Genomic DNA, 12,148 nt, shown 5'->3' with positions numbered 1-12,148 from the left:
ATGCCCGTGCAGCTGGCGTGAAACAGGCAAGGAAGCCAGAGATTGAGATGACCTCCAGAAATGTTGGGGACCATATATATTGAAGGACACGTTAGCCTGATTGTGGTCAACATGTAATGTAAATAATATGAACATGTAAAAACAGAGCAAAATGTCAAGTGGTACATCTTAGGTATACACAGTTTCTATTTGGTTAATTATACTCCAATAAAGCTGGGAAAAGAACAGTTTCACAATTTGGATCAGAGCTCAGAGGAGAGGTCAGAGCTGGAGGTAGGTTTTGCTATGAAGCTGATATTCCAACCACAGGACTGGAGAAGCTGGCCCTGGCACAGAGTACAGGCAGTTAGGCTGGGCCCTTGAACAGCAGGGTTCAGGCGGAGAAAGAGGAACTGAGAAGCCATGGCAGGGAGGTGGGAGGAAACCGCTGAGGGTAGGTGCCTGAGGTTAGATGAGGAATGAGCTTAAAGACCTGGACTAGGAAGAGCTTTGTCAGAAATGTCTCAGTCTTATTTCAGTGTGTAGAGATAACAAGGGTCAGGGCTCATAAAAAACTCTTAAGCTTATAGATGAATTAACTCTGATCTCTCTTGATTGCCCAGAAACAATATCTTAGAGCAGACCATTCCTGCAGGCGTCCAATTACTTTTTTTTCTTTTTTACACCTTCCCTGTTTTGTACTGTTGTGACTTATATCTAAATGTCCCCCTAAAGCCTCATGCATTTACAGGTGGGACTTTTGGGATGTGACTGGATCATGGGTGTGTGATACTGGATAGTCCACTGATGGGGTCAGTGTAGCTCTGAGTGTGCATAATGGACTTACTGAAGAGGGAAGACCCACCCTGAGTGTGGGTGGTACCAACCATTGGGCTTATAGCCTGGATAGGACAAAAAGGGAAAGAAGGAAGGCTCGTGGCTTCCTGCCTGCCACACCGTGAACTGGTTCTCCTCTGCCATGTCTCTCTACCACACTTCCCTGTCACAGAACCAGCCGACTATGCACTGAAACCTCTCTTTCATACAGCTAGTTAAAAAAACCTGCTTTCATACAGCTAGTTAAATACTGTTTACTAAAGTACCCTGCCAGCTTTGTGTCATTTCCTTTATAAGGAAATGACAATAAATCTCCCATTATAGGACACAAACAATTGCACAGTGGTAAAGTCAGAAACTTCATTATGTATTTATGAACCAAAGATTTGAGCCAGTGATTCCTAACCTTTTTGATGTTACAATAGACTTTGATTTTTTTTTTTTTATCATCTCTCACTCTCCACTTTTTCTCATAATGGCCATAAAGGAATAGTTTTACTATTTGAATTAAATATAATTTTCTTTTGAAAAATTCTTATATATTTCTTAAAATTACTGGAGATAGTTCCAATGTTGTAAAACTACTCAAGGGAATAGCTGGGTTGGAAGGAAATATGTAATGGAGCTAATAATTTATTTCAACTTGAGAGCATTTCTTAGGATTTGGGGTCATTTTAAACCACTTTGAAGCCTCGCCTTTTCATTAAGATTTTTTAACACAATTCCTGCCCTGGCTTGGCTCACAGTGGAGCTAAGTCTGCACTGCTCTCTCCTTTCTGCTTAGTGTTGGTGGCAGGGTCCAGATTCTTTCTAGCTGAACCTGATGCCTCTTTTCCATGGGTGTCTGCATTCCAGCAGCTCTTTGAAAGTGCCCTCCTATTTCCTGCTTCAGGGCTTTTGCAAAAGATGCTTCTTCTCCTGGAGATTTCAAAAATTGGTCCTCTGAATGAGGCATCAACTCAAGTAGTTGGGCTTTTCTGTGGCTTTTAGCTCTGAGCTTAGAGCCCTTCAGGGAGGCTCAGGAAACCTGCACACCTCCTGGTCAGTGCCATCACATGAGATCTGCATCTCTGGGAAAACTGCTCCCCTGATTCCCATCTTCTATGGTTCCAAAGCATACTGAGTTTCAGGACTTTGCCACAGGCATGAGGAGACCATTGTTCAAGATCATGAAATTGCCATGATATCCTACTAAGCCAGTTCTTTCTCTGTTAAAGACTACTAATTCCCTTGGAGCCCTTCCTAATATGGAATCTAGCATATTTTAGACAAGAATCAAAATTCTAGACTTAATGTGTTGATCTCACATTCTTTCATCATACCTCACCTTTCTCACCCTCCCACTTCCCTCCATAGATTAGTTTCTGTCATTCTTCATTACAATCAATCTTTGTCTACCCTTCACTCCTTTAACGCTTTCTTCCTCTGTATTAGTTTTCTATGTAGCAGTAACAAATCATCATAGACCTAGTGGCTTGAAACAACACCTATTTCTTATTAAATGGCTTCCAGAGATCAGCTGTTTGAGCACACCTTGGGTTTTGTAACACTACAATGGCCAAGATACAGAGCCCTCCTCTAAGCTCACACAATTGTTTGGGGAATTTGTTTCTAGCAGCTATAGCTTACACTGATTACTTCTTTTAGGTCAGCAGAAGAGAATCTCTGATCTCACAGAGGAGCTACACCTTCTTCTTCCAAGGCTTGCTTGCCTGGGAGAGGCCCACCCAAGATAATCTCCTGGGATTTGGGACCAGAAAAATCTCTTGCCACATAACATAACATCATCATGGGAGGGATATCCCATCATAGCCACAGGCCCTACCCACAATCAAGGGGCAGGCATGTGTGCCAGGGGTCAGGGAGACCTGAGGGCTGTGCTACTCCATTATGTTCTCTATTGTACACATCCCCCCAGACCCCAGTTATAGTTAGCATTTTACCTGCTTGAGAAAAACACACACACAAACATACTGACTAATCCACTTCAAATTCTCAACCACAAACCTAACCACCAACTCAATTAGGCCTTTGCAGCAAGCCAACCTATTTGTTCTCTTCCTTCTCCAGATGAACATTGCCCTCTCACTCACCTAATTCTCTTCACTGTTTTTATGAGAATTTAGAAGCAAATGACAGATGATTTCATATGTCACCAGCACTCCTTCTACCATCTTCCCTGCATGCCTGTGCCATGTACTCTGCTCTCCCTCCTGTCACACTGGATGAGCTATCTACATGCATTTCAATCACCTCACCTGCTGGAGGACACTGCTTCTGTAATTGTCTCTTTTTCATCCTCTATCATTCAATTTTCCTGCTGTAATGGATCACTCACAATTTCATACAAGCATGCTATAATTTCTCCCATTTAAAAATATTCTCTCCCATGACTCTACCTGTAGCGCCATTATTCTATTCCCCCTTACAGCAAAGTTCCTTGGGAATTATGTATGTAAGCATCTCACACAACTGAGCTCAGCTTCCTCTTCTCCAGATGATTTCTTTACATAGTTTCCAGGGTGCCATACTCTGTTGCTTTTCCTATATTGTTATATAGCATGTTTTCGATGTGAAACACACAGAAGGAATGTATATGTGTGGAGTGTGTGCTGGGAGGCAGTTACTGGAGGAGAATCCTTTTAAAAAATCACAAAATATCTAAGTGAGTTGTGGAATGTTCTTTCTTATTTGGTTCTATGAGAATCCTTGCTTTCCTATTTCTGGCTTGAATCTGATCCTACAAATTACTCTTCTTTCTATTTCATTCTTTGACTTAAAGTTTGTAAGAATAAAAAGGCTACTTCCTTACTTACTAAAGCTCTTTTTGCTTATCCTAAATCATCAAGATTTTTTATGGCTATTCATACATTTGGTATGAGTTTTGGGGAAATCCTACAGTTTAATTCCTACAATGCCAGGTTCTACTTCCACAGAGTAGTTAAAGCAAATTAAGTTTTATGTTGTATTAAGACATTCAAGGGGCCAATAAAGAGAATAGCAGCAGTTCCTTACAGGGAGGCCTGATAATACAATACACAGAGTATATTGTGCTCTTGTGAGTATCTTTTTTGATAAAGTTTGAAGAATGAAGAAGAGGGGAGAACATGGTACTTGTTAAGTATTGTAAAGATGATAATAAAGATGAGATTTTAGACTTGTAGTAAAGGCCAAGTGCTAAAATTTGGACCAAATGTTGTAAGAAAATTCAAGAATTCAGACCAAGGGATGCATGAGGTTGCAGAAAAAATGATTTTCCCAAGAGATAGGACAAGAGGGTTCAGGAACAATGCATACAGGATTTCTGGAGGTACTCCAGCACAGGAGGAGCAGGTTTAATCTTGGGATGGATGATTGGAAGAGATGACATTTCACATCTCTTCCGTTTCTATTTTTATTCTAGCACAGAGCTTTTGACCTTTTCTGAGACTTGGATTCTTTTGAGAATCTAATAAAAAGTATTACCTTTCTGCCCAGAACCAAATGAACATATGATGCTATTTCTTCCTGAAAAAAAAAATAATTTAGATCTGGGATAGAACTCTTAGGATCCCAAAGATCAAAATTTGAAAACTAAAGTGTTGGATTATTTCTTGCTTATAGAGAGTTTGAATAATTAAAGGTTTCATTGGAAAACTAGAAATGCTTTTTAATCCTGGTCCAAGAAGTGGCATTTTTCTTCAAGTTCATTTAAACATAGAACACAGACATTTATTAATTTGTTTTGAAGGTCTCTTAACAAATAAATAGATTAAATAATAAGAAGACAGTAATAGATTAAATATTTATTAATGTGAAAGGATTTTGAAATTTATGACTGAATTTAATTGAATCCAAATATTATTTAGAGATTAAAGATTAGTTTATAATGAATTATCTCTCATCTATTTTGTTATTTAGTTCTTCTGAAAATCCTATGCTGCATGCAGAGTGTTTGTAATAACTCTCACTCTATAAATCACCAAACTGAACATCAGAGCACTTAATTTGCTGGCCTAAGATCAAAATTAGAGAAAGCATGTATCTGATGAAGAGTCAAATATAACTCCATTCAATTCCTGGTTCTGATGTGTGACTTTAAAAGGAAATTTAGTGTCTCTATAACTCAGTTTTCTCCCTTGAAAAGTGAGCAGGATAGTAATGTTCACTTTCTAGGAGTACTTTTAGCCTTTAAATGAATTTTAGGTCCTTCTTATGTATCAGCAAGGAATTCTTAAGGTATATGTCCTGAGATAATGTGTGTAAAATGCTGAGCAAAGGCTAGCTCCAAGGAAGTAATTGATGATTGAAAAGATGATAAAATTAAAACAGAACTTTAGTCTAGACTCTGTATCATAATGTCTTCTGAGTCTTAAGTAATACATTTGTTTTAATTTTACACATTACTAGATGTTTTGATGCAGATGATAAGAACAGAAAAACTATGTTTGATTGTTAATTTGTTATTTACTAATTGTGTCATTTTGGAAAGTCATTTAACTACTTTATTTAGTGCTGTGTAACAAAATATCTCCAAAAATTTAGTGTCATAAAACAGCCCTATATTGCTCTCTTAGTTTTGGGGGGCCATGAGTTCAACAGCACACAGAAGGCTCATCAGCTAGTGTGTCTCAAAGACTGGCAGCTGAAGTCTTCATGCGATTCCTGTCTAGTGGGTGACACTGAGAAAACTCAAGCATGAGGGGCCACAGAGCTCCTCAGGCCTTTCTATTTCCATGCCGTGTCCCCAAGTGGTCATTCAGTATGGCGGCTTCAGGGTGGCCAGACTTCTCACACATCAGCAAAGACTTCCTAAGCCGTTGTCCTGAGAGAGAGTCTCAGGCTGAAGCGATGTCCCTTTTCCTAACCGAGCCCCAGAAGTCACAGAGCATCGCTGCTGCTGCCTTGAGTCATTTTGCTAAGTAAGGCTGCGTCTCCTCAGGGAGAGAAGAGTTAGACTCTATCTTTTTATGCAAAGTTTTAAAACCATTATACTTCTCAAGCCTCATAATAACCTCTTTTCTAAGTAACAGTGTAGGTAAGATATTTGTAATTACTTGGGGGATATGGGTGTAAAACAGCCGTACACAGACAGAAAAAGACTTCATTTCTGTCTTTAAGGAGATTGGAGTCAAGTTGGAGAAGACAACACTTTCCTTGAACAGATAACCAAGAATATCTTTGAAATGAAAAGTTCCAAATGATATACTGTGTTTCCAATGAGGAACATCTTTGCTCTTTTAGCTCCAGCTCTTTCACTAAAATGCTGTGTGTTAATGACCGTGGCACTCAGTGTCTCTAGATTTCCATTTCTTTATCAGAGCTTATGGAGGTGAATTGGAACCAGTGTGGGGACCGGGTAGCCCTTTGCTACTTCTAAGTGCTCCTTTAAGCAATATATCTTATATAGTGTGAACTGTGAAAGACAATTAATTTTAAACTTATTAATTTCTTAAAGTTGGTCAAGCATATCTCAGGTTCAAGGTGCTCTGCTAAGTGCTATAGGGAACACAGAGCTAAATTAATTTATATGTACTTAAGGACTTGATACATCTGTATCTATATTAGTGTATATTGTACATGTGGCATATACGTAGTCTTACAAATAAACAGAAGAGTTTACTTCTTTGCTATATAATACAAAACAAACAAAAGGACACATGTGAGTACTATATACATATAATACGTAAAATATTCACAATTCTAAGAGATATATATGAAATTTATACATATAAATTCAATACTTATATGTCCAATAATTGCCTGCATTGCCTGATGCCCTTTGAGGGTAATTGTGGGGTAATGGGCATGTGCTGTCTCCAGAGGCAGGTGACTCAGTTATAGTTGCTTCTGTCATTACCTTGTTTGGTAATGACAGGGTAGGTTACTTATCTTCATTAAACCTAAGTAGCCGCATTCATAGAATAATGGACTTGAACTATATACCATTCAAGGTTCTTTCAAATTCTTAAGAAGCCTTATTTACTGGGCCTGGGATTTAGCTCAGTGGTTCTGCCACCTGCTTCCCAAGTGCAAGGTCCTGAGTTTGATTCCCAGTACCAAAACAAACAAACAAAAAGAAGCCTTATTTACTGACTTTGCTTTTTTGTTTACAATTATTTATTATAAATATATGTCTAAACCTGTTAACATGTTTTGTCTTCTCTCTCTAACATTTATTGAATGTCTATGGTATAAGTGCTTGAATGTGTGTCCTTTAGATCAAATTTTCTATAGAATATTCTATAAAGCAAAGCAAAGCAATCTTTCTTATAGTAACAATCCTGTACTGCCCCTCAGATTTTTAAGCATTACAAAGTGTGTCATACATGTATCTGCAAAACAATAATGAATTGCTTTACATGCCCCTGATCATTTGTAGTGTTTCATTTGTTATAATTCTGATTTTATTTGTCTCCTGGACTTCTCTGTTCTTGCCCTTTTAAGGTCCTTCTTTGGCCAGTCCAGGACATCTGGGCTCCAGCCCAAAACCTCACTGATGGGTAAACAGTGGATTCCCACTTCAGAAGGATAAGACTGAATCTTAGCAGGCAGTGCTTCTGGTAAAACTTTCAATCAGGGCCAGGGAATTTGAATTTTAGGAAAATTACTGAATTATATTCAGTTTTAGAGCATGACCCCACTCCTTACATCCTGGCAAGGAGGAGTCTACCTAGGTTTTGAGAAGGTGAGTGAAGTCCAGTTTATATGCATTGTGTTATTTAATCCTCCAGCAATCTTGTACGATGAGTAACATAAAGCATAAATGGGCCAGGTAATTTGCCTGAGGTAAAAAGTCTAATAAGAATGCAGGAGAAGAGAATAATGGTTGAGTCCAGCAAGTCTCTGCTGTAGCCCCAGCTGTGTGCTAGCAGCACCAGCACCACCACAGTGCATTTGGCAGCCAGCTTGGCTGGTATGTGTGCCCTGGTGCTGAGGTTGCAGTGCTCTTGGGAGTCTGTGGCACTGAAGTAGGCAGGAGTCTAGGATGTACCAAACCTCCAAAGCTATCCTCTCTGGCCCTCACTTTTTGGGAACTGCCATGCCGTGTACCTCTAAGGGAGTAGTTGGCTCATTCTGCCATGCTTATTCTCCACTATGCCGTAGTAGCTTTGGGGCAGATTGGTCATGCTGGCCGCTCAGAAGACATAAACTAGGGAATACAATATCATCACCATATTTCAAGATAGTGAGATCACCATCTCTCTTTTGAAGATCTCTTAAGAACTTTGAAAGCAAGTCTTTTCTTGAATTTACCTCATAGTTTTTGGGATAGAAAACGGTCAAAAAAGATTGCTAATGGAAGAAGATGGACTATCCTCACAAACACTGTATTCCTTCCCTCCCCACAAACAGCTATGTTTTGGGGGCATAGAATTCCATCTTGTATCAGTTGTGGGCAAAAGATATTGTGACCATTAATCATGTGTCAATTTGAATGCAATAAGAAATGGCTAGCAGATAGGTAAAACATAATTCTGGGTGTGTCTGTAGATGATTGACAGAAAAATTGAGGGAGAAAGGCCAGCAAAATTGAGGGGGAAAGATCAACATGGGTGTGGGTGGCACCAACAAATAGGGTTGTAGCCTAGATAGAATAAAAAGAGAAAGATGAAGGAAGCACTCCTGGCTTCGAAGAGGTGCAGGCTTTGCCATTGCCTTTGGACATCAGTCTCCAGTTTCTTTAGATTTCCAACACAGACTGGCACCAGCCACTCTATAGTGATCTTCAACCTTGGACTGGCACTGCATCCTTGATCCCTCTTCATCTGTGGTGCCCATCTTCTTGGGTTGAGCAGCTATTGGGTCATCTGGCTGTTCAACGTGCAGATGGCCATTGTGGATTCTTCCATTTCTGATCTGTAGACAGACAGCTATTGTAGACCCTCCTACCTGATTCCTGTAAGCCTGCCTAACAAATCTCCTTGCATAGTTATGCATATATTTTCTATTAATTCTGTTCCTCTAGCGAATCCTAGCTAATACAGATAAGAAACCATTCTGTCTTGTACCAAGTGGTAGAAGATGATCCATCTACTGAGTTCTTTTTGAACTTAAATTTAATAGTTTTGCTTTCCACAAAACACTAACTCCTCAGCAATCCTCTGCAAGCCCTGCAATCATATGGTAATCTCCAAGGGTAAATAAAGATGTTAATTAGCAGTACCTCACAATATCCCGTTATCTACCTTAAGTCATACCATTTTGCAAGCTAAATGCAATGAATAAATGCATCAACATCATTACTAAGTATTTACTTCTGTCACATGCAGTACACTTCTGGAAATTCTGTATAAGGCATAGTTCTTATCCCTGAGGGCTTTTCCACAAAATTAGAGAGAAGGGACACATACATAAAGACACCAGAACAATACATGTTAATGTATGTGAGGTGGTACATAAAACAGGTTGTATAAAGTTGAAAAGAAAAATTTCCGTGGCAGGGAATCTTTGGGATAATTTAGGGGATGGAGGGCAATTAGCATAGGAGGATTTGAGGGTGGGTACTATTTAGAGGTGCTGTAAGAAGGAGGAAGTGCTTTCAGAGAGGGAGAATACTTCAATGAGTGGAGTCCAGACTGTCGGTTGTGTTTGAGAAACGCTGCACAATATTGTACAGAGGATCTTTGTCTACTTTCTTCTTTAAAGACTCCAGCACATTTCTACAAGATTTGTCTTGCTTCAGGAGCCATTTCTGCTTTAGGTGGTCAATGGGACACAGCGATCAAGGTTACTCATTTGAGACAGCTACCATGATAGTGGCTTTCTGCTGGACCCTGAGGGCTGCCCTATGAAATTCCAAGGCCTGACTCCTTCAAATATTCAGGATAGAAGGATAATTTGACTTTACCATCACTGGGTAACTAGTGAGACACCCACAGACACAGATATGCTCAAACATACAGGTCCAAAGGTAAACATTGTTTCTTGGATACTGTACAGTACAAATATCATTCAGGAAATAGAATGGTTTCCTCAAGTCAAAGTATCTAGCCTAGATTGGTCTTTGTAAAAGCAGAGTCTGTGCCAGGGACTGAGTGTCTGTAATCTTTTGAGAAGGGAATCTCAGAGATGGGGAGAAGGTAGAGTTGGAGCCAGGCAAAGGTGTACTCTCAGGTAATGTCTGTCCTTGGCCTGAAAGACAGGAGGAGGTGAGATGATGGGGCTGAGCTGCTCTGGAGCATAAAATTATATTGCAGAGTGTCCCCTTCTTGAGGTAAGAATGAATATATATATATATATATATATATATTGTTTTTTTTTCTTTTTTTTTCTTTTTTTTGAGACAGGGTTCAAGAACTTGTTAATTTACCCAAGTTGGCCTTGAATTTGCTGCCATCCTGCCTTAGCCTCCAGGAGTGCTGAGATTACAGGTATGCACCACGACATCTGGCTAGGAGGCTATATTTTTGAATCCACTCTTACACACAGACTGTGGGCCCTGAAGGGACAAGACATTAGACCAAGTTCCTAGGCTTGACCCAGAGGACTTAGAGAAGAGGAGAAGGTATGAACTGCTGACAGCCGATATTCCTTGTGTCACCAGCCAGCATGAAGTCTTGTCTGCATGTAAGGTGAAATCATACATGGCTGTTTCTTGAGCTTGCCTATGAGTCTTATCATTGCCCATGCTCTTCCTCAGGGTACTTTCAAGGAAAAGGATCCCATATACATGCTTTTAGGATGTTACTGATCAGCTGAGGGGTGCTCAGTTCATGCAGAAATCACAGATTGGCAGTATGAAGCTCTTTGAGTGTTAATAGCCCTGGGGCTTGGGCTATAAGCACTTTTGGTGTAAGCAGCCCTCTTTGCTCTTTGGAGGAAGCAGCTACTGGCAGGGCTCAAGAACTATTCCAACCACCTGAGATCACGGCTCTCAGATATTCTTTGTTGCTTCTGTAGTTCTCTGGATGCCAGCCCTCTTTAGTGTTAGCAGTTCCAGCTGCTGGGCACTTTTGGTGTCTGAGGCCTTTGCACTCTCTATTCAAGACAATAATCAAGAATAGGAAGGAATACTCTTTCTAGAGGAGACTTTATCACAACTTATGGTAGAGTGCTGTAGCATAACAGGAAACCATGCACAGCCTGACCAAGAGGTTGCTTATATAGGCTGGTCATGGATAGGGGAGAAACCCCTCTTGGAGCTGACTGAGGAGGGAGGGTTACATGGTAGAGGGGTAGAGTCATCCAGGGCAGCTGGAGGGCAGAGTCATCTGGCATATATCTGTACTGAACCCTGCTGCAGCGGAAGCAAATATTTCCCAGAGCAGACATAGGGCACCCAATGTAGCCATGGCCAAGGCAATAAGGCATTTGGGGCAAGTGCATAATAAAGTACCTTTTGGGGAGCATCAGCCTTCTTTCTCCTGTTTCATTATTAGCTGGATAATAAGTGTATAAACCCAGTGAAGTAGATCTGGGAAAAACTAGCAAGCACCCACAGCATTGTCTCCATTATCAACATGAAAACTTACATTATTATGCAGCTCAACAGCTGTTCTCCAGCCGACTCCACCTTCAGGGGCCTCAGATTGGGCACCAAGGCCCACTCAAACAAACAAACCAACCAACCCAGGGATCATCACAAAAACTCCTGTTGGTAGCAGGATAAAGAAGAGGTCAAAACTTTGACCTTTCTTTTCCTTGTTGTAAGCTGATGGCTCTTCTAGGAAGGGCAGGGAGTCCCCATAGCATTCTCTGTTAACTGAAGCAAGGAAGTTATGTTCCTCCTGTATCAACAAAGTTCAGGAATTGGGACAGCGCGCGCATGTGTGTGTGTGTGTGTGTGTGTGTGTGTGTGTGTGTAGGTTTCTGCTTTTCCTATTTTACAAGGAAGTAACATTGGGTTTGAACTTGCAACATCTATGATTTTGACAGTTGATTGATATTGAATCAGCTTATGGTACCAGACTAGCATACTTTCTTACTAAGTGGAAAAAATCCCCTAGAAACAAATCTATTTTGGATTCCCAGATTTTTAAAAACTGTAATTGAATGATGAAATCTTTAACATTAATTATAAAAATATATGAAATGGTACAGTTTTAAATTTCTGTGAATTCTGATGAGGATAATGTGTAGTAGGTGGAATTAAAGTAAGGGAGTGAGAATGATAGAACTGAATTGTTCTGACTGAAAAAAATCCCACCCAAACCAAAACACCAGTATCATGTTTTAAAAAATCAAAACACTTTGCTCAAAATTGACTTCACATTTCTGTGTAATTCATTTTTAGAATTTTACAGACATGGATGGACACACAAAAGAAGGATATTAGGGAGATACTTTTTTGGTAACCTAATATTTCAAAATTAATAATGAATTTTTCCTTCTCTTTTTTTTGTTTTGAGAC

The 12,148-nt window shown here is 39.9% G+C and overlaps 1 long non-coding RNA gene across 5 annotated transcripts in view; it reads left to right on the top strand.

Annotated features, from left to right (window-relative positions):
- Positions 1 to 211: 211 nt before the first annotated feature.
- The window catches only part of LOC101699653 (uncharacterized), a 128,129-nt gene continuing 116,192 nt past the window's right edge, over positions 212 to 12,148 (top strand). For 3 of the 5 annotated variants that reach the window (XR_015444192.1, XR_015444187.1, XR_015444191.1), the window contains exons 1-2: positions 212 to 273; positions 10,086 to 10,169. This is a non-coding gene — a long non-coding RNA (uncharacterized LOC101699653). The remainder of the gene's footprint in view (positions 274 to 10,085; positions 10,170 to 12,148) is intronic. The other 2 variants (XR_015444188.1, XR_015444189.1) reach the window with 1 other exon arrangement.

The sequence above is a fragment of the Heterocephalus glaber genome, unplaced genomic scaffold, assembly GCF_053883595.1.
Source record: "Heterocephalus glaber isolate CG9 unplaced genomic scaffold, H.glaber_assembly_v1.0 deba00001600, whole genome shotgun sequence".
NCBI classification, from domain to species: Eukaryota; Metazoa; Chordata; class Mammalia; order Rodentia; family Bathyergidae; genus Heterocephalus; species Heterocephalus glaber.
This window is presented reverse-complemented; position numbering and strand designations above follow the sequence as displayed.